Source organism: Giraffa tippelskirchi, chromosome 4 (assembly GCF_054371585.1).
Source record: "Giraffa tippelskirchi isolate mGirTip1 chromosome 4, T2T-mGirTip1v1.2.pri, whole genome shotgun sequence".
Classification (NCBI taxonomy): Eukaryota; Metazoa; Chordata; class Mammalia; order Artiodactyla; family Giraffidae; genus Giraffa; species Giraffa tippelskirchi.
The window spans coordinates 38986123-39005094 of NC_137278.1; the positions used below are offsets into that span (position 1 = coordinate 38986123).

The 18972-nt window shown below is 41.3% G+C and overlaps 1 long non-coding RNA gene across 1 annotated transcript in view; it reads left to right on the forward strand.

Annotated features, from left to right (window-relative positions):
- The first annotated feature begins 379 nt into the window (after positions 1-379).
- LOC145544912 (uncharacterized) overlaps positions 380-18972 on the forward strand; it is a 37548-nt gene continuing 18955 nt past the window's right edge. The window contains exon 1 of the long non-coding RNA XR_014081700.1: positions 380-575. This is a non-coding gene — a long non-coding RNA (uncharacterized LOC145544912). The remainder of the gene's footprint in view (positions 576-18972) is intronic.

Below are 18972 nucleotides of genomic sequence, written 5' to 3' on the forward strand. Positions count from 1 at the left end.
AGGCAGAGAGACCTCACTCCCTGGCTCTCTCAACTTGAGCCAGAGGAAGAAGATGGGAATATGCACAGAGGGAGTAAGCAATTTGGAAGTGGATTGCAGTCTCCTTGATGCTGACTGGAGGACTCAGGAAGTATGGGCACCATCTGCCAAAATGCAGGAGCCACTTGGACCCCAGGGTACTTGGCCAGGAAGACCTGGCTTCTAGAGAATTCTTTGCAGCGTTAATTGAGAGTTTGGTAGACATAAGAAACACTGAAAGCCAAGGCCTATACATGCAATCTAAGGCTGATGAATAAAAGTGATGAAGCAGGGAAGGCTCAGAAAGAAAGGATAATGAAGTCAAGCACTTCATTATGATGCCTTCATGCCACTGGTACCCAGAGCAGGGATGCATTCAGGAGGCTCTTGCCTGTTACTCAGAGAGCAGACTGCTGTTCTATACTCTCTGCTGTATTTTTCTAAGGTTAGAAGAGATGGTGTGATGAGAGGCTTGGAAGCCACAGAATCTGATTCTTTTACTGTTACTCCTGTGGGGCTGGACTGGGACTAAGGAGGCGATGAGATGCTAGGGACAGGTAAGTCACATCCTGTGAACCCTGGGTTACTTGGGAAAATGATGTTCTCTATCTGGAGCAGACCTGACATGACACGATAAAGATGTATCTCAGTTCTTCTTTCCAAAATGTGTTGGGACCCTCTTGTAGGCACCATATAAGACTTTGGCTCCTGGGAGGTTCTAGAAGGTGGTGGCAGACATATTTTTCCTAGCCGAGGAGATTATGATCTAATGGGGGAGAGTGTCTACCCAGGGGAGATTGGAAGCTGAGTTGCACTAGGACAGAAGCTGTCTTATTCTTCATTTTATCCTCCACATATGGCATACACTAGGTACTAAAATCATGCTGAACTGAACTAGACTAGAAGACAGGTGATGGGGTTTGATAGCTATTGTATGGCTTAGAAATATATTTTGACCTCTTTGGTAGGTCTCAATTCCTCATTTGTGGAATGAAGAGCAGATGATTGGACCAATCTCCTTTCTAGCTCCCTAGGACCTTAACTCAGAGAATATGTACAGAAATGCCAATGGTTATCTGTAACAATTCCCACCATTCATGAGCATCTTTATGTCAGGGGATTTAATTCTCCCCCAAACTCTGTGAAGTCAGAGCTTTATCTCCATCTTTTATAGATGGGCAAACTCATTCTGTTGCCTAAAATCACACAGCAGGTGAGTGTTGAAACTGGGCTTCTTCAAACTCAGTTATGTCTAACTCCAAATACTGAGTTCTTTCCACCGTACATCAAGCTATCTCCCACTTCCATGCTAAGGAAATATCAGAATGAATGTAATGATTTAAGAGAGAGGTGGGGAACGTCATAACCAAGAGCTGATTTATGCTTCATATTTAACTGCTTGGATCTGTATAGCCAGGTAGGGGTTTTTTAGTCTCTAGAAATCATCCGAGATTAGGACAGTTGGCTGAATTAATTGCATAACCGTTGAAAACTCCCTGTCTTACCCTGGTGTTCTCTCCCCCACTTTCCTTTTCTCCTGGGTTCTAAACTATCTAGCTTTCCAAGTGTAACGACATGAGTTGTTCCTTAAGGAGAAATAAATCCTTTAAACCATGGAGTGAAGTGAGCGGTCTGCTCCAAGGTAGGGAGAAGAGGAGCTGGAGCTGAGCCTGTGTTTTGCAGATGGGGAAGACGGGAGTGTCGCCCTGTGGTTGCAGATCCCTCTTGCCCTGCTATTGGCTTACGGTGGCTTATTCTGATAGGCAGGACCAGAAGCTTTGTGGAGAAAAGCAGTGACTCTGGCTTCCCTTGAACTGTCATTGGGCTCTCCATGGTGTGGTTGAAGTGGGGAAGGCTGCTTCAGGCTATTAGGGAAATTGTCTAAACTATTCTTCAATGTTGTGATGAAAACAAATCAGATGCAGATGTAGAATTTGGGTGGTCATTCTGAGATCTTGTTGAAAATGTTGTTACTGCCTAATATTTATTGAGCACTTAATATGTGCAAGGTCCCTGTGCTAAGTGCTTTGCAGTTGAGAAAACTGAAGCTTAAAAAGGTTGGAGAATTGACCTGAGGTCTTAGGGTGAATTCAAATCAGGTGTGTCTGTCTCTAAAACCCAAGCCCTTAATCATTATGCTAAAATTAAGCTCCCAATATAGTCCTATATGAATAGTGAATGCATGCCTATCAGTGGGGTCAGATGGGCTCATGGATAACCATTTAGAATGAATTAGAAGTGCCTTTCCTCTTATTATGGCAAAATAAATTTCAGATGGATTAAATGTGTAGGCTCAAAGCACACCAATAAACATAATGTGAGAAGAAGATGGCAAATATAATACATGATGATATGAGACAGATAAAAACTTTATAAAAATAATTTTTTAAAAAGATAAAAGATAGATTTGGGTACAAAAGCCTTGCAACACTTCTATAGACAAAAACTGTGAGAAAAGTTAAAAGACAAATAAGTTGGAAAAACATATGCATAATCTTTATGTCAAAAAGACTTAATGTCAAAAAGACTTTAACTTAATTAAAAGGTGCATATTATTACCAAACTGATGTGTAATATAGTCTTACCAATCAAATAAAGAAACAAATACTCTAATAGAAAAATGGGTAAATACCATGAATAAATAATTCAGAAAGAAGTAATACAAATGGACAATGAATAAATAAATTGTGAGAGTTCAGCCTCGCCAGAAATAAAAAATTAAATTTTAATCAATATGCCTTTAAAAAAATTGTCACACAGAGAAAAAAATAATAAAGCTGGAGAGCACATAGGGAGATTGGTCCTATTTGGGGACATTTTCCTATATTAATGGTAGAGTGTAATTGGTACAATTTATCTACAGGGCATTTTGAAAACATGTATCAATGTTTTAAATTTGTTACATCCTTTGTCCCAAACATTCTACATCTAGCAATTTGTCCCAGAAAAAAAATCATACTGAATGTGAGCAATAACTTACTTCTAAGGACAAGCATTGAAGCAATGTTTCTAATGGTAAAAAAATATATATATATGTAGAAATAATCTGAGTATTCAATAAGAGAAGATGGATTAAAGTAAATTTTTAAATTTTCATCTGTATGATAAGAAATATAATAGATTATTATTCAGTTGCTCAAAATAACTTTGTAGAAGAATATTTAATGCCACAGAAAAATGTTCAGTATATAGTCCTCAGGGAAAAATAGGCTACAGAGTGGCATACATTAAAAAAAATTGCATGTTTATACCTTTTCTAAAATGACTGGAAAAAGAGACACTAAGTACATATCTCTATGGATATATATATATGTGTGTGTGTGTGTCTATATATGTATGCATATATATGTAGTCTTTGTTTTTTTTTATAATTCTCAAGTATGTTATATATTTTTTTGTAATCTAGAACAAAATGGTATTAGAAAGCTTATTTTCAATACAACGTACTAAGACATGGTATGTTTGTGTGTGGGGAGGGCTGAAAATCAAGTGCTACAAAATTCATCTTCTGAAATATTGCTGCCATTCCTGAGCATATTATTATAGTTTTGGGAAATCTAATATGTTCTGAGGAGCACAAAGATGCATACAGAGGGAATTCTATTTTGAGATTTCCAGACAAAGGCAGGGAGCTACTAATTTTCTGAGCACAGGAATATGAAAAACTGGACAAGATGTTAACTTGACCTAGAAGTGAATCCAGTCCTGGAAGCAGAGGTGGCCCAGACTCTCCATGCCTTCCAGTATGTATTAGACTGAGATCTGGCTTCTCTTATAATCACATTTTCAGGTTCTAAGTAACCCTCCATCACATTTAAACTCATTGAGGAAATTCAGGACTCGAGTTGGGTAATTAATACTTGTGTGTGTGTGTGTGTGTGTGTGTGTGTGTGTGTGTGTAAATGTACGTGAGGTGGGCATTGCAAGCTTTTCGTTTGGAACTTTTGAGCTGAAGGCTATTATTTTTATTAGTTAAGGCTCTAATTTGGATTGAATATATCAATTCTGTTGATCACGTTTTCAAAGGAGTTTAATTAACTACTTAATGAAGAAATCTACTTTGCTGTGCAAATTCACACTGCATTGAATCCTGGCTGGAGACTGTAGAAGACAGGACTGGGATATTCTTGCTAGTGGTAGACTGTTAACCATTAATTGTCTTTCAGTCTTCTAAAGCATCTGTCTACAATGCGGGAGACCCAGGTTCGATTCCCAGGTCGGGAAGATCCCCTGGAGAAGGAAATGGCAACCCACTCCAGTACCACTGCCTGGAAAATCCCATGGATGGAGGAGCCTTGTAGGCTACAGTCCATGGGATCACAAAAAGTCGGACATGACTGAGCAACTTCACTTCACATGCATGCAACACTTCTAGAGCTAGGAGGTAGAATTCTGAATCACTGACCCCTAGATTCCGAACCCAGAGCTTTCAGGGTGTGTTCTAGATGTCAAACAGAATGTTTACCTGTGACCTTGGTTGGGGAAAGAATTAGTAGCCAGCTGAGGGAGTTCATTTAGTAGTCTTGTATTATTGTTGGAGAATTCAGAACAGCTCACAGTCTCCTTTGCCTCTTTCTCCAACCAAATGTTTTCTGACGGTATCTTTTTTTTGGTGTTTGTTTGCCTTCGCACTTTTCTCTGTTATCTACCAGTCTGTGTTCAGATGAACCATGTTCTCTAACCAAATAAAAGTATCTTAAATTTTATGTCCACTTTTCTAGATATGAACTCAGCTATTACATTTGCCCACATTAAAAAGTTATTCTTTTATCATTTTATAAAGATTTTAAATAACACCAGGATAGATGTAGGGGACCAGCTTGTTTTCCTTCTTGAAGCTTGTTGCACAATTTCCACCTGTTGAGTGTCAGTCAATCTATGTTATATCCGTGGATTATATTGCTGATATAATACACTAGGAATATAAGATAAGCAAATTTAAGACAACATGGAAATGTTCATGGACTTATATTGAATGTCTCATTAAAGTTCAGATGGATTCTGTCTTTTTTCCCCCTCTCTCTACTTTAGTTACCTAAAGTGTGATATAGTGAAGAAAACTAACTAGGATTTGGATTTCTTTGGATTTATATATTTCTCCAGAGCTGAATAGTTATTTTTTCAAGTCAGGCCATCTCTGTTGCCTCTCCATGGGAGCGAGAAATAGGATGGTATATTCCACTTGGCTGCCAAGACCCAGTGCCCCACACCAAGGGGACATAGAATGGTATGGAAGCTTTTTTCTCTGGCTGGAAAAATGCAAGCCCCTTCTGCTGGATAAGTCAGTGTGTGGTGGCCTCAAATCAAATGCCTTCATTTCAAAGTGACTGGCCTAAGATCTATCAGGAGGAGAGAAAGCCTAGAGGATTGGAGAAAATCCAAACCAGTTCATCAGCCCTTAATGTTTTCAAGAATGTTTTATCTTGCTGCAGTGTCTAGTAGAGAGTTTCATGCAGCTTTGGTGAAGGATGAAAAGCAGACCTGGTGACTGGTGACTTCATAAGCTTCAGAACATGGAGTCAATTAAGCTAGAGATCTTGAGGAAGGTGTGCCTTTGGCGTATTTATGACAAGTCTAGAGAATTGTTAAATTAAATAAATCCTTCTGTTTGGAAGGCACATGCACATTTGCAGCCATCTATGAGAAATGTAGGGCTTCCCTGGTGGCTCAGTGGTAAAGAATCCACTTGCCAATGCAGGAGACGCAGGTTTGATCCCTGAGTCGGGAAGATCCCTTGGAAAAGGAAATGGCAACCCATTCCAGTATTCTTGCCTGGGAAATCCCATTGACAGAGGAGCCTGGTGGACTACAGCCCATGAGGTCACAAAAGACTCGGACACAATTTAGAGACTTAACAATAACATGAGAAACATACTGCTTTATTTAGAACTTTGTGGTGGAAAATGCTCAGCTCTTTGCATTTCCAGTGCAGATCTGGAACACTGTTCTTCCAGAGTTCTTCATGAGTGGGGTATATGTCTATTTCAAATATGCACAAAAATGCAAAAATGAACTGTTTGGCTATTAGGAACATAGATCAGAAATAACAGTAGCTTATTAAGGTTATGAGTTTTGTTTCTCTCTTGTGTGATAGATGAAGAGACAAGCAGTCTAGGCTAATACGGAAACTCCATGGTGTCCTCAGGGTCTCAAGTTCTTTCCATCTTCCTGTTCCTCCATCCTTAGCATACGGCTTTCATCTGCAGGGCTGCCTCATGGTCCAATGTGGCTGCTGGATTTTGATCATCATTACTTCCACGCCTAGGTAGGGAGTGAATGGCAAAAGGAGGAGATGCCAGTTGTGTGTCCTTCCCTCAAGGAGGTTTTCTGGAAAACAGTGTCCATTGCATATCATTGGCCACTCCCACTTACAAGGGCATATTTTAGCCTAAGATCTGCAACTGGATTCATTTACTGAGAAGGAAGAAAAGTATACTAACTACACTAACTGGGCAGCTGTCTGTGGGCCACAGTAGGAGTTCCTGAGCAAGCCTATGCGAGGCATTTGCTGTGCAAGTCTGCATACTCCCAGCTGATCCCAAAGGCATTAATACCCTTTCTTCATACATTCAGAGCCTCCCAGCATCCAGAGTTTGTAGACAAGGAAGTGAACTGATTTATCTGAATTACAGATGGGCCTCAGAGAGGCTCATCAATTTGCTAAGGGATACACAGCAATCTAAAAAGGTGGGGAAATTGGCCCTGGATGCTAGAAGTTGACATCAAAGGCAACAGTGTAAAAGCACAATTTGAAATATTGTCACTGGTGTCACCAGTTCACCAAGGACAACAGGATGTGGACATGATTAAGTCTCAGTCTCCAGTTTATCCCCAGCAGAGGAATTCCCATAGTAATAGCCACCTTATTTTGTGCACTTAATATGAGCCAGGTGTTACCCATCTATTATGTCTAATCCTCCTATGACCTTGGACGGGAGGCACTGATATCCCAATTTTTCAGCTGGGGAAACAGGAAGTCAGAGGGGGTTAGATCACTTACTCAAGTCACTCAGTAAGAGCTAGAGTAGAGATTTGGATTCACATCTCTGACAACTGATCTGTGTTCCTGTCCTCTGTTGCATGACAGCAATTGGAAGTTGGTTTAGGAAAGACATTGAAGTTCTATAGAAAAAGATTTGAGGGTCTTGTTCTCATGATGAGAAGTGATACCTAGGATGGTGCGAAGTTTCCCTGCTCCTGCTCCATGGCAACTGTTCTCTCACCATTCCACAACCATGCCAGACCCCCCACTGGGCACTCAGAGCAGGGAACTCCTGGCCCCTTCTTTTCCTCATCTGGTCATATCACATGCCACCCTCCTCCCTGTGCGCCACTGTGGAGAGGGGAAAGGCATCATAAAGGCCATCAGTATATTCTCATATTTTTTCTTGATGTAAAAAGATGAAGTCATGGCATATGGTCAGATTGCCAGCACTGTTAATAATAAACCTCACATAATTAAGCACTGATTTATTCCTTTATATAAGTGAAACAAATTGCTTTAACTGCCTTTGCTCGAGACCATCCAGTCAGATGGATTATGTATAGGAAGTTGGAACTAAAAATTATGGGTGCTCATATTTCACTGTGGTGGAGGTTTATTGGAGGTACAATTAGAACCCTAACTAAATGTGTCCTGTGTTCCTTTGATGGAAAGATCAGATATTAATCTGGGGATATGACTAATTCTCAACACAGCTGCTCTCCTTGCTCTAATATTCCTGCTTTTGGTTCAAAACCTGGAAACATGTTTAAAAAATTGATCAGAGCTTATAATAGCAATAATCACCTTGAAATTGGTTGTTACTCCAGTTAATGAAGTGAGTAGGAGATCATAAGCCTCCCTCTGTGTTCTTCAGGCTTTTAACTTACAAGCCAGTTGTTAACCACTGGGTTTATTACAAAAACAAAAAAAACCAAACAAACCTCTCTTTAGGGGTTTGAACTGGGAAAAACTGGGGGCTGAGTGTTATCAGTCTGAGGATCCTTTGACAGCTCTGATCATCTTTGGCAGCTAGATCCCTTTCCCACCAAAGCCAGGGCTGTGGTGACTATGAAGTTGGCATCTTCTCTTCCAGGGTTTGGGGCCTGGCTCCTGGAAGAGAGGCCCAGAGTTAGTCAGAAACAAAGCATCTCAAACCCTAGCACAGACCTGCAGAACTAGGGTCTGCATTTTAATAAGCTCCCCCATTGAAGGCACCTGAGCTGGATGCCACCGTTTGCTCCAAGCCCTAACTTGTAAAACTGGAACCTCATCTCAGAGGCTTCTTTACAGACTCTTAGGTCTCAGCAGACTCCCTGCATCTGACTGCAACTGCATCTCTGTGGAACAGGGCAACGTATACCAGACCATGGAACATGACACCTGGTGAGGAGTAGACCCTTAATACTTATCTGTGTAAAAAGCTATTTCCCCAAAGTGTGTCTCCTTTCAAGGAAGAATCTCTTGGAGAAAGGGAAAGACCACCTGAGTAAGAGTCTTGGGATGGTCCAGCAGCCTCAGGTGAGTCAGGTGGGCCTTGGGATCCGGAGGTTGTCAGGGAAGGGACTTACGACTTTAGAACAACTTGGTTCTGTCCTAATTTCATATCCCAGTGCTGGGACGCAACCCCCTGCCCTTCATGTAAAGGCCGCTGACGATATTTCATGCTCACAAGAGAGCTCTCCTTTCTACAGAGCCTGCAGACTTCCCTAGGTCCCTAAACAGGCCTTTCCCCGTGAGGAACGTTCAGCCCTGGATTCTGCTGCAGGTTTAACGAGCTGCTCTTTTATTTCCTTGTTCTGTTTCCTTTCCTAACTGTCTAGGGCAAAAGATTTCCTCAAAAGCTTAATGAAAGCCGAATCACAGGACGGCTGTGTTTTATCGATGCGCCACTGTTCTGGAACCGCCGGCGGCCGCTGGGGTAAGGGAGCAGCTTTAGGGAGCCTCGGAGGGCTGTGGGCATGTCGTCAAGGGTTAGACAGCCTGAGGGCAGTTGGAGGAGAGATGCTGCTATGGTCTGGGGTCTGCAGATAAGACTGGGAGTGAGAAGTGACCTAGTCGGGGTTAAGCAGGGCATCGGAGATTAGAAATACGAGGAGCCAGCTGGGGCCAGCCCCTTCCTCACTCGGGACCTAGAGTGGCTTAGCTGCGAGTCAGGCTCCCTGGGAAGATGCAGGGCGGGCTGTGGACCGCGACCCTACGGGGACCTCACCTCCCCACCGCTCTAGACGGAAACCACCCTCCGCGTTCACTTCCTCTGTGGTTTTTGTAGGTGTTGGGTTCACTCAGTGGACATGCCGGGCCCTCCTTCCAGATTTACTGGAATTTAATTTTCACTCTTGGGAAGGTAGCCCCTGAATGACCCTTTATTTCTACCCCCACTAAAGGGAGGGATACAGTTTACATTTTGCGGGTTGTGAACTGGCTCATAATGTGACTCTGTGTTACTCTTCACCCCAATGCCTCTGTAAGAATTTTAAGTTACAAATAAGTAGTCTCATTTTGTACTTCTGCAAAATAATTGTTTAGGAATTCAAACAATAAAACCAGTGTTGTAATTGATGTTGTAGCGTCTGTGAAATTCCGTTTTCTTTGTGTGCGCATTTTCCTTTTCTCTTTTTTACAACCTGGACATTTGCAGACAGTTGCTCAGTGTTAGGGGGCTTCCCTGGTGGCTCAGATGTTAAAGAATCTGCCTGCAATGCAGAAGACAGGGGTTGGACCCCTGGGTTTGGAAGATTCCCCTGGAGAAAGGAGTGGCTAACACTCCAGTATTCTTGCCTGGAGAAGTCCATGGACAGAGGAGCCTGGCAGGCTACAGTCCATGGGGTTGCCAAGAGTCTGTTAAAATTGGAAGAACCCATGTACTAATACCAGGTAGTCCAGAACAGGTTGGTTTTGGGGTGGGGGTTTAGACTGAGGTGGGGGATTGGGGGATTGCCATTTACCCAGAGTCACAAAATTAGTTGGAGGCAGAGCTGGAATCCTGTTTCTGCTTTCTTAAACTGGATTTTGAAAGTTATAAAACTAATGTGTACTTATAAGAAAATGTACCCTTTTCCCTTAACGTAACAGTCCCTCCCCCCCTCCTCACCATTTGCCATTTGTCTATAATTTTTTTTTCCCAATTCAGAAATTTAAAAATGTAAATAAAATTTTATTTATTAGTGCATTTCTTTATGGTGTCTATCCATTTCTGTCATATTCATATTTAGGAATGTTTGTGGTACTCCAAGTTTATTTTGAAAAATATTTTCTCTAGCACATTTGTGTGCTATAGGAAGGGCTTGTGAATAAATTAGAATTAGTTAAATTGTCTCCTCTGCCTTTCTTTGTTTTCACAGCACTTATTATTCTCCATGCATTGAAATGTAAGTGTGATAAGAGGAAGAACTTCTTGTCCTCTACAGTACTTTGTTTATAGGAGGTATGTAGGAAGTATTTGATGCTGAAAAAAATGTATGGTTTATTTTCACATTTAAATACAGCTGGAGTTTGTTTTGCTGTAGGGAGTAAGGTAGGTGTCAATTGTACTTCCTCTCTCCCCCTTTCAGAAACTGCCTTTTTGTCTTCAGCTAATTTATTGATCAGTAAGTTTATTCTTTCCCCATGGATTTGAAATGTTATTTTTTCATCCCATCATGCATATCCAAATTTATTTTAGAACTAATTTTTGTAAATTTCCTTCTTTCATGTTTTTCTTTAGATAAGATTTTATCAAATCCCTGTACTCCCCACCCCTGTGTTTGTTTTGATTGTTGAGATTGAACCCCAGTTCTTCTATTTCAGAGTTCAGTACTCCTAGACCAAATTAGTTTGAAATAAAAAAAAAAAAAAGAAGGCATCTGAGTAAATACAATCCTTGACATCAGCAGGATTGGAGGGCTGAATTCAGAAATAACTAATTGAGCTGTGTTTATTTAAAATGTACTATCATATTTCATTGACTGAAAGATACCTTTAATGATAAGACATCATTATTTTGTGTATCATTAGAAATAAAAGATTGTCAAATTAATTATGTCAATTGTAAGATGCATCTAACTTCAGAGATGTTAGAATGTTAAAAAATGTGTCTTAGAATCAATGGAATACCACATTAGTAGAATGTATTATAAAAAACTGTAGTAGGGAGTTTGCTTAACGTAATAGTTTTCCTACTCTTTTTGAATGTTTTCCAAATGTCTCATCTCTTTTGTCCCTTATTACTTCTCTATGGTGTAGGAAAGACCAATGGTTTCATTGCTATGTTACCTGTAACAATAATATCAACATGTGGATAGCAGGAACTATAAACCAGGTGCTATCCTAAGTCCAAGGTCACAAAGTAAGTAGTAATATGTCAAGATTTGAACCTGAGAAATGCAGCTGAGATGTGTGGTTCAGAGTCGATGCCCTGAATCAAACATAACCTACATATGATGAGACCTAGAGACCTTCAAAGATTTGCTAAGATCACTCAGTGGATTCCTGTTCCTACACTAGCACATTTTACATACCATCATTTGAAAATCATCAGTGAACACCATGAGATTTATGTTTCTAAACATCTTTAGTTTTAGCCCAGAGGAGCCTAATAGTCTTGGCCTGTAGTGTGGCCAGGAAGAATGCTAAGTAGGAAAGGGAGACATTCAAGCTCTTTAGATCAGATGCATCTTCTATGTGTTTTCTCTGTTTTCCTTTCTAACAGCAGTATGGAACAGGAAATGCAGCAGCTCTATATAAAAGAAACGCTGGTTATTGTGTGGAAGTGTGTCTCCTTTGGGTTGGATTGTTTTTGCTATTTCTGCCTTGACTGAAATAAGACATCCTGGTCAGGCAAGAGTTCATCATTGGCACTTCGGGTTTCTGTCCTCAGGCGCTCACTCTGGCTGATCCCAGGTAGAACTGCCAACAGTGGCAGCCCTCTGAACGACCTTTCCCACAGAATGATGCAGAACTAAGTTCTGTGGACACTTTGAGGACAGTTCTTACAGGTGAGGGATGTAGCATCTTTCCCTGGAGTTAATTATCTGCATGCCTGTGTCTGAACTTGCTGCGTAGAAGAGAGAATTTGTGTTTATCTGGAACTAATGGCTTCCTGAAGTATCAACTGATACAATCTTTTGAAGTCATTTCCCTCCACAAAGGCCTCAAGGGCATGTGCATGAGTGATGTGTTTTCACTGTGGTTTGGGGGGTAAAGAACTTTCCAGATGGAGTGAAGCAGGAGTGCTTTACCTGGACTTAGGCTGCCAATCCCTGGTGGGGTGGGGATCAGGCAGTTTTCTCCCTATTCAAGCCACAAGAGCTTAAACAGGTGTGGATAAACAAACTTTGCTGTTTTTACTGTGATAGCTGTCGGGGGCACCAGGCTACTCTATACTCATCATCAGACACCCACAATAGAAAGAGCGAGAAAGGAGTTTAAGCCCCAGCTGGATTAGACCTGACTGGCCCCTCTGTAATTCCATGCCTTAAACCCCCTTACCGTGGCTTTAAGGGTTTCAGATAGTGTGTCATCAACTCACTGTGACAGCTTTTGACTGGGTATCAAAGAGAAAGAAAATCTGCTGACTCTTACAAATGAGAATTTACTGCAGTCTCATGTGTTTAAACCTTAACGACTGATCCCTCAGAAGAACTGCTCCCCAACCTCATTAGCTAATTAAACAATTCCAGATGGAGTTATCCACACTGCAGAATATTGCTGAGATAACTGGTGCTCTTCTCCACTCTGGAACGAATTCTTAACCAAACCAGAAGATGTCTAGATGCTTCTTCCGCTGCTCTGCCTGGGAGCCCTGTCGCTGGTGCCGCCGCCGAGTCCCTGCTGGGGATCTGATGTGCCCGCAGAGGCTGCCCTCTAGCACTGACTGCCAAACCTCTGGGACTTTGAGGGTTTTCCAGGCATTCTCTTTTTCAGCAGGATTGTGAAAAAGGAAAGTGCATTGGTCTGTCTTAGCAGGAGAGAGTTTTTGCTCTCTGCTGTGATTAAGGAAGCCATACTTCTTGAGATAGTGCATTTTTTCGTTATTTCTCTCTTGTTGAGGACCTCCTGCACTGAGGTATTTTGAATTAAATAGCTGGGTCCTGAAGATATTAATTACTGTAATTTACTGGAGAACTCCACTGCAAGAGTTACTTTCCTTTGAAATACACATGTTTTAGGCAATGGAGATCCAAATACCGTCAGTTATGGTTGTGGCTATGGGGTCGGTTAGGGTCCTGAGGAAGTCTCCACAACATGTAGTTTTTTAAACTCTAATTGCAGGTTCTGTGGCTTGGCTTCAGCTATGTGTTTGTAGCGGAGGCTAACTGTTTTGCTTCTATTTCAACAACAGCTGAGGGAGGCAGTATTAACTAGTGTTTAGGGATTGGCCTTTGGTTATAGATTGTGTGGGTTAAATAAATCTCTGCTTCCTACTCACTGTCTCTATGATTTTAAATGTTATTTATTTATTTATTTATGGTTGTATTGGGTCTTCATTGCTGTGTGTGGCCTTTCTCTAGCTGTGGCGGGTGGTACATGGCTTATCATTAAGCCATGGGCTTATCATTAAGGTGGCTTCTCTTGTTGCGGCACAGGCTCTAGAGCCCATGGGCTTCCGTAGTTGTAGCACAAGGGCTCCAGAGCGCAGGCTCAGGAGCTGTTTTGCACGGGCGTATATGCTGTGAGGCATGTGAGATCTTCCTAGTCCAGGGATCAAACTGATGTCCCTTGCTTTGCAAGGCAGATTCTTAACCACTGGACCACCAGAAAATTCCCTGTCTCTATGATTTTAACCTCTCCGGGTTTTGTGTTCTCGTGTGTAAAATAGGAAAATAAAAATACAGGTCCACAATTGCTTATCTGAAACCTTTGGGGCTAGCTGGATGTATTTTAGAATTCAGATTCTTTCATATCTTAGGAAAGTAAATTAATCCATATCCCCTAGTTTACATTAAATCCCCAGCAAGGGCGAAGTCTGGGTGGTATCCTGTAACCTATTGACATTTCTGGGATACTATGAGTGACTATTGACATTAAATAAGGATTAGGAATAGACTTGCAGCAGTTAAAATGCAGGTCAGATTTTATTGCCAAGAGAGCTTGTGGAAAACTTGACAAAACGAGATAGTTTTCAGGGCTTTTGAAATTGTAGATACAAGATAGTGAATTTACACTTACTCATAAAATTATTTTTCTTAAATAAGTTTTGTGTCAAGCACTTATCAAAGTGGCTTCTATAATAGCAACTGCCCAATATAATACCAACTGCTCAACAACTGCCAGCTTTGGGATTCTCATTCTCTCACAGAGCCCATATCCTTACTGTTAGTTTGTTTCTGAGCATTCTGGCTGGTCATTTTGTCCCTGAGTCAGCCTGTAAAAATGTGTCATCTCCAAGTGTATCCAGATGAGAAAACTTTTACTAGCTTTGCCTCTTAAGATGGTTCTTTTGTTCTACTAGTTCTAGAGACCAGCCCAGTACAACTGAACATTCTGTCATGATGGAAGTGTCCTCTATCCATGCCATCCAATATGGTAGCCATTAGCCATGGATGACTAGTGAGCTCTTGAAACGTGGCCCATGTGATTGAGAAACTGACTTTTAAATTTTATTTAAAGCAATTAATTAAAATTAATTAGCCTGAGGGAGTAGTGGCCACCACACACTTATTGGGCAGTGAAAGAGACTTAGGCATGGATTCAGTGCTGAGAGGACTTTGTCCTCTCTAGACACAGAATTCTTTATCCTCAAGCTGCTGAAGGTGGTAAGAAACTACTCATTAATTTATTTAGTCCAACTCTTTGGGATCCCATGGACTGTAGCCCACCAAGCTCCTCTGTCTGTGGAATTCTCCAGGCAAAATACTGGAGTGGGTTGCCATTTCCTTCGCCAAAGAATCTTCCCGACATGAGAATTGACACGGGTCTCCTGCATTGCAGGCAGATTCTTTTCCACCTGAGTCACCAGGGAAGTCTACTGTAGATCAAATTCTGTTAGGCAATGGGGTTACAGAACCAGGTTTTGATACTCAAGGAGGACATACACTTTTAAGCATACATTTGTGAGCATATGTAAGCAGACATCTCAAATGTAAATTCATGATATTGAATCTGCGGATAGAGATTTTGGATTGCTGTGGGAGCACAGAGGCAAGAACTTTCTTGAGAAGGAAATACTTGGCTTCTTGCATGAGTAGTGGAAATTAGCCAAGAGCGCTGGGCTAAGGTGAAGAAGAAATTAACAGATGAACCTGAGAATAGATACTAAAATATTTTATTGGGTTGGCCAAAAAGCTCGTTTGGGTGTTTCTATAAGATGGTATAGAAAAACCCAAAAGAACTTTTGGCCAACTCATAAAATTGCATAGGTTCCTGACCATGTATCAGCTGTTGATGTGGTTCGAGGGGCTGAAATTGGGGTGGAGGGGTGGATGGTCATCAGCACCTTGTATGGTGCTGAGCTCCTTGGAAGCAATACTCAGAAACAAGGATTCCCTTGTTCACAGTTTCAGCCAGCAATTAATCAGGAAACTAGAATTCACTCGAGGTATTTCAAGATGGAAGAGGTTTCATGTGGGGAAGGGGTGGCCACTATAATGTTTGGACCCTGGGAACAAAGGTCGGGACACTGTCAAGAAATCAGAAGTTCAGGGATTTTGGAGAGTTGTCATCTATTATCTGGGCTGCCTGTGGCCTTGACCCCAGAGGCAAAATCCACTTCTGCCATCCACTCTTGTCCAATTCCTATTTGCCTACTGCAGCTGTAGAGTAAGACTTTTCTTTCTCTTTTGCCTTTCAAATCTCGTGCCAAGTTCTCTCAGTGGTGGATTTAGCAAGGAAATCTTTAAACTGTAGTTCCCAAGTTTCTACCCTTGAAGTACAGGCAAGAGCATGGAAGAACCAGACAACACTGAGTAATAATGAATAGTATGAGGTACAGCCATTTTTCTTAAGTGTTTCAAACCAGTAATGTTGCCTATAGGTAAGGTGACCCCAGAATTTATCCCAACCAGGTCACGTTTGAAAATGAAAGGGACTCTAGAAGTTATTAATAGATATTAGTTGATACAAAGAAATATAATCTAAGACTGTCTATATATACATAAATACTACATATATATGTATATATACATTGCATTTCTTTACATATGTTTATATAGTAAGTGGAAATAGAAGCAATAACAAGGGGAAAATGTGGATAATTGTTGAATCTGGGTGACAGGTATTTGAAGTTTCATTATACTATTTTGTCTATTTTTGTGTGTGTTTGAAATTTTTATAATAAAAGTTAAATAAGGAGAGTACCTGAAATTGAGATTTTAATCATCATATATGCATATAATATATGTATGTATGGATCATTGTTAATATAACCTTTTCAGATGGTGTTTTTTTTATAAAAAATATGTATCATGTGGTCTTTAAGGACCCTTGAGAATAAAGTTTTGTTACCAGGAAGGGGAAAGGCCTTTGGGTTGGGGCTTGGGGCTGTTGAATCTGAATTCTGCTTCAAGTTGGACAGTAGGTCTTCAGGGTGGCCTTGGTAAATTAGTCCAGAAACTAGAATTGCAGTAGAATTAGCCTCTGAGATGATTGAGCATCATCTCCGGCATCTGGAAAGTGGTCAGTAAAAACTTGTTCAGTCAACGAAGTAAGGATCCTTCTGTGTTCTTCCTTTGCAGGAAGTGAATTTAAACTCAGATGACAGCTGGCAAGCCTGGGAAAAGTCTGGAAAGATAGCTATCTAGATGTCAGGGACCATGGCTGTGTTTTGGAACATGAAGGGATTGATTGCATCACGCTCACTTGATTTTTGTAGTCTATCCAGTTAAGCTCTTAACTCTGCTTTTGAAAAAATAAATTTATGATGAGAGCAGTGGAGCCCTGGCTATCGTTTCTCCAGCCTGGAAGCAGATGTGCATTTGGAACATGTTGATCTGGGGGATCCACCAACCATCCAAAGGAACTGAATGTGAAGTGAGCAGGGAATGTTGGCTCCCCTTTCAATGATACTTTGTGATCTAAGAGGTGTTTTTCCATTTTCAACAATGTGCTGCAGAATGGTCTGTAACAGTCTGTTGCAATTTTCTCCCCAAATCTCTCACGTTTCTGCCAATAGTGAATTAGACTGTCATTAGTTTCACAGATGTGCTTTGATCCCTACACGTCTGTCTCCTGGCAGGGAGACATCTGAACCATTAATGCAGATTTTCTAAACCTGGAGTATAAAGTGCAGCACAGTGCAATGAACATGGGCAAGGAGCCTGGAGCCCTGGGCAACAGAGTTGCTTCTCTGTTGCTAATTAACTGTGTCATCTTGGGTGAGGCGTTGAAATTCCCATTGTTTTAGTTCTCTGATCTGTTAAATGAGAGAATTGGATGGATCCCTAGTCACTTTTAGATTCCCTAAGAGTGAATGGGAGAACTCATCAGGTTTAGAGAGATGCTCTCTTACTGTTCAGGTTTAGCTTTCTGAATTCAGATCCATGGTGCTCTCCTGGGATAAGCACTGATCCTATTTAATTACTATCTCATTACTCCCAGCAAGCTGCCTGTTAAAGGGTGCAAGAGCTATCTGGGTTTGATGAGGTATCCTTTTTTGGGCATCTCTGTCATTCAAAGACCAAGCTGTTTAAAGGAGGAAAAATAGTGTAAAGAATCATGCATTTCAGAGCTGATAAAACTCCTAGCAATCTTTCCAGATTTATAGTCGAATTTCCTTGATTTACAGATTAGTAGCCCAAAGCCCAGTGAGGGAAAGTCACTTTTCCAGGACTGCATACACTGTCAGAGCTGGACTCAACTATAGTTCATCTGCCTCTGGGCCATGATCACAGCTCTCAGGTGGTCAGCAGTTCAGATCCTGGTTAATGGAAAGATCCTTGGTGATTTTAATTTCACTACAGACCAGTACAAGATTTCAACAGCAATATCATGATCTATTGAGTTGGAGTGCAGGTGCTTCTTCAGGCTCAGGGAAAGGTGTAGCAGTGGATTTAGAAGATCTCGGGATAAGTTTTGGCTTCACCACGTGCAAAACCAAGCAGCTCACTCACTTGCACGAGCCTTGGTCTCTTGCTCTGTAAAACAGAGGTGGTGATGATGCTTCGGTTGCCAACCCCTCGCACCTCAAACACAGAGTGACTGCAGATGCTGTGACAGCTCTGGCAACTAAATAGAGTTATAGAGAAGATAGTCACAAACAATAGCAGACACTTGTGGGGGTAGTTTTGACTTGTCAGTCCTGAAACAGTTCCATTGGCAAGTTTGACAAATGGGAAAACTGGGCTTAGGGCTACCGAGATTGTTCAGCTGATAAAGGCAGGTGCTAGGATTCTCTGAAGGCAGCCCTGAGCATGGACCTGAACTGCAAACTACAGTGACTTATGTTGAGCTTTCAGTGGCCCCTCAAAACCAGCAACCACCTCCCTGACTCCTCTGTACACTCTTCTGATCAATGCAGAAAGAAATCTTCGTATGGCCAATGCCAGTCCAAACAACCTGTTCCACAGAGGGTGATGAGCATGGCACTTCTCCTGCTCGTCAAGGAGTGGGGTCAGGGGTGACTGATTTGGGAAATGATGATTGCTGAAACCAGTTCCAAACTGCTCTCACACACCCCCACCCAACTCCAGGAAGGCCATTCATGACCTCAGTAAAATATTCAGTATCTCTCCCATAAAGCCAGACACACTTGAGAAAGAGAGGCCAAATCATGACTTTTTTGTTCTCCAGGACCTGTGGAAAACACATATGGGATCAATTCTCAAGGAGAGGGGGGCATATCTCTGTATCTGTCTATCTAGACATCCATCTGTCGTATCTCTTGCTTATTTATCTGTAATTATTTACATATCTCTCTATTATGTATATATATGTACATGTATATATTTGTACATAATGTACATATGTATGTGTATATATACATATATTTGTACATGTATACATATGTACCTCTCCATCAACCTTGTTTTAAACACCTTTGAATAGGACACTTCAGT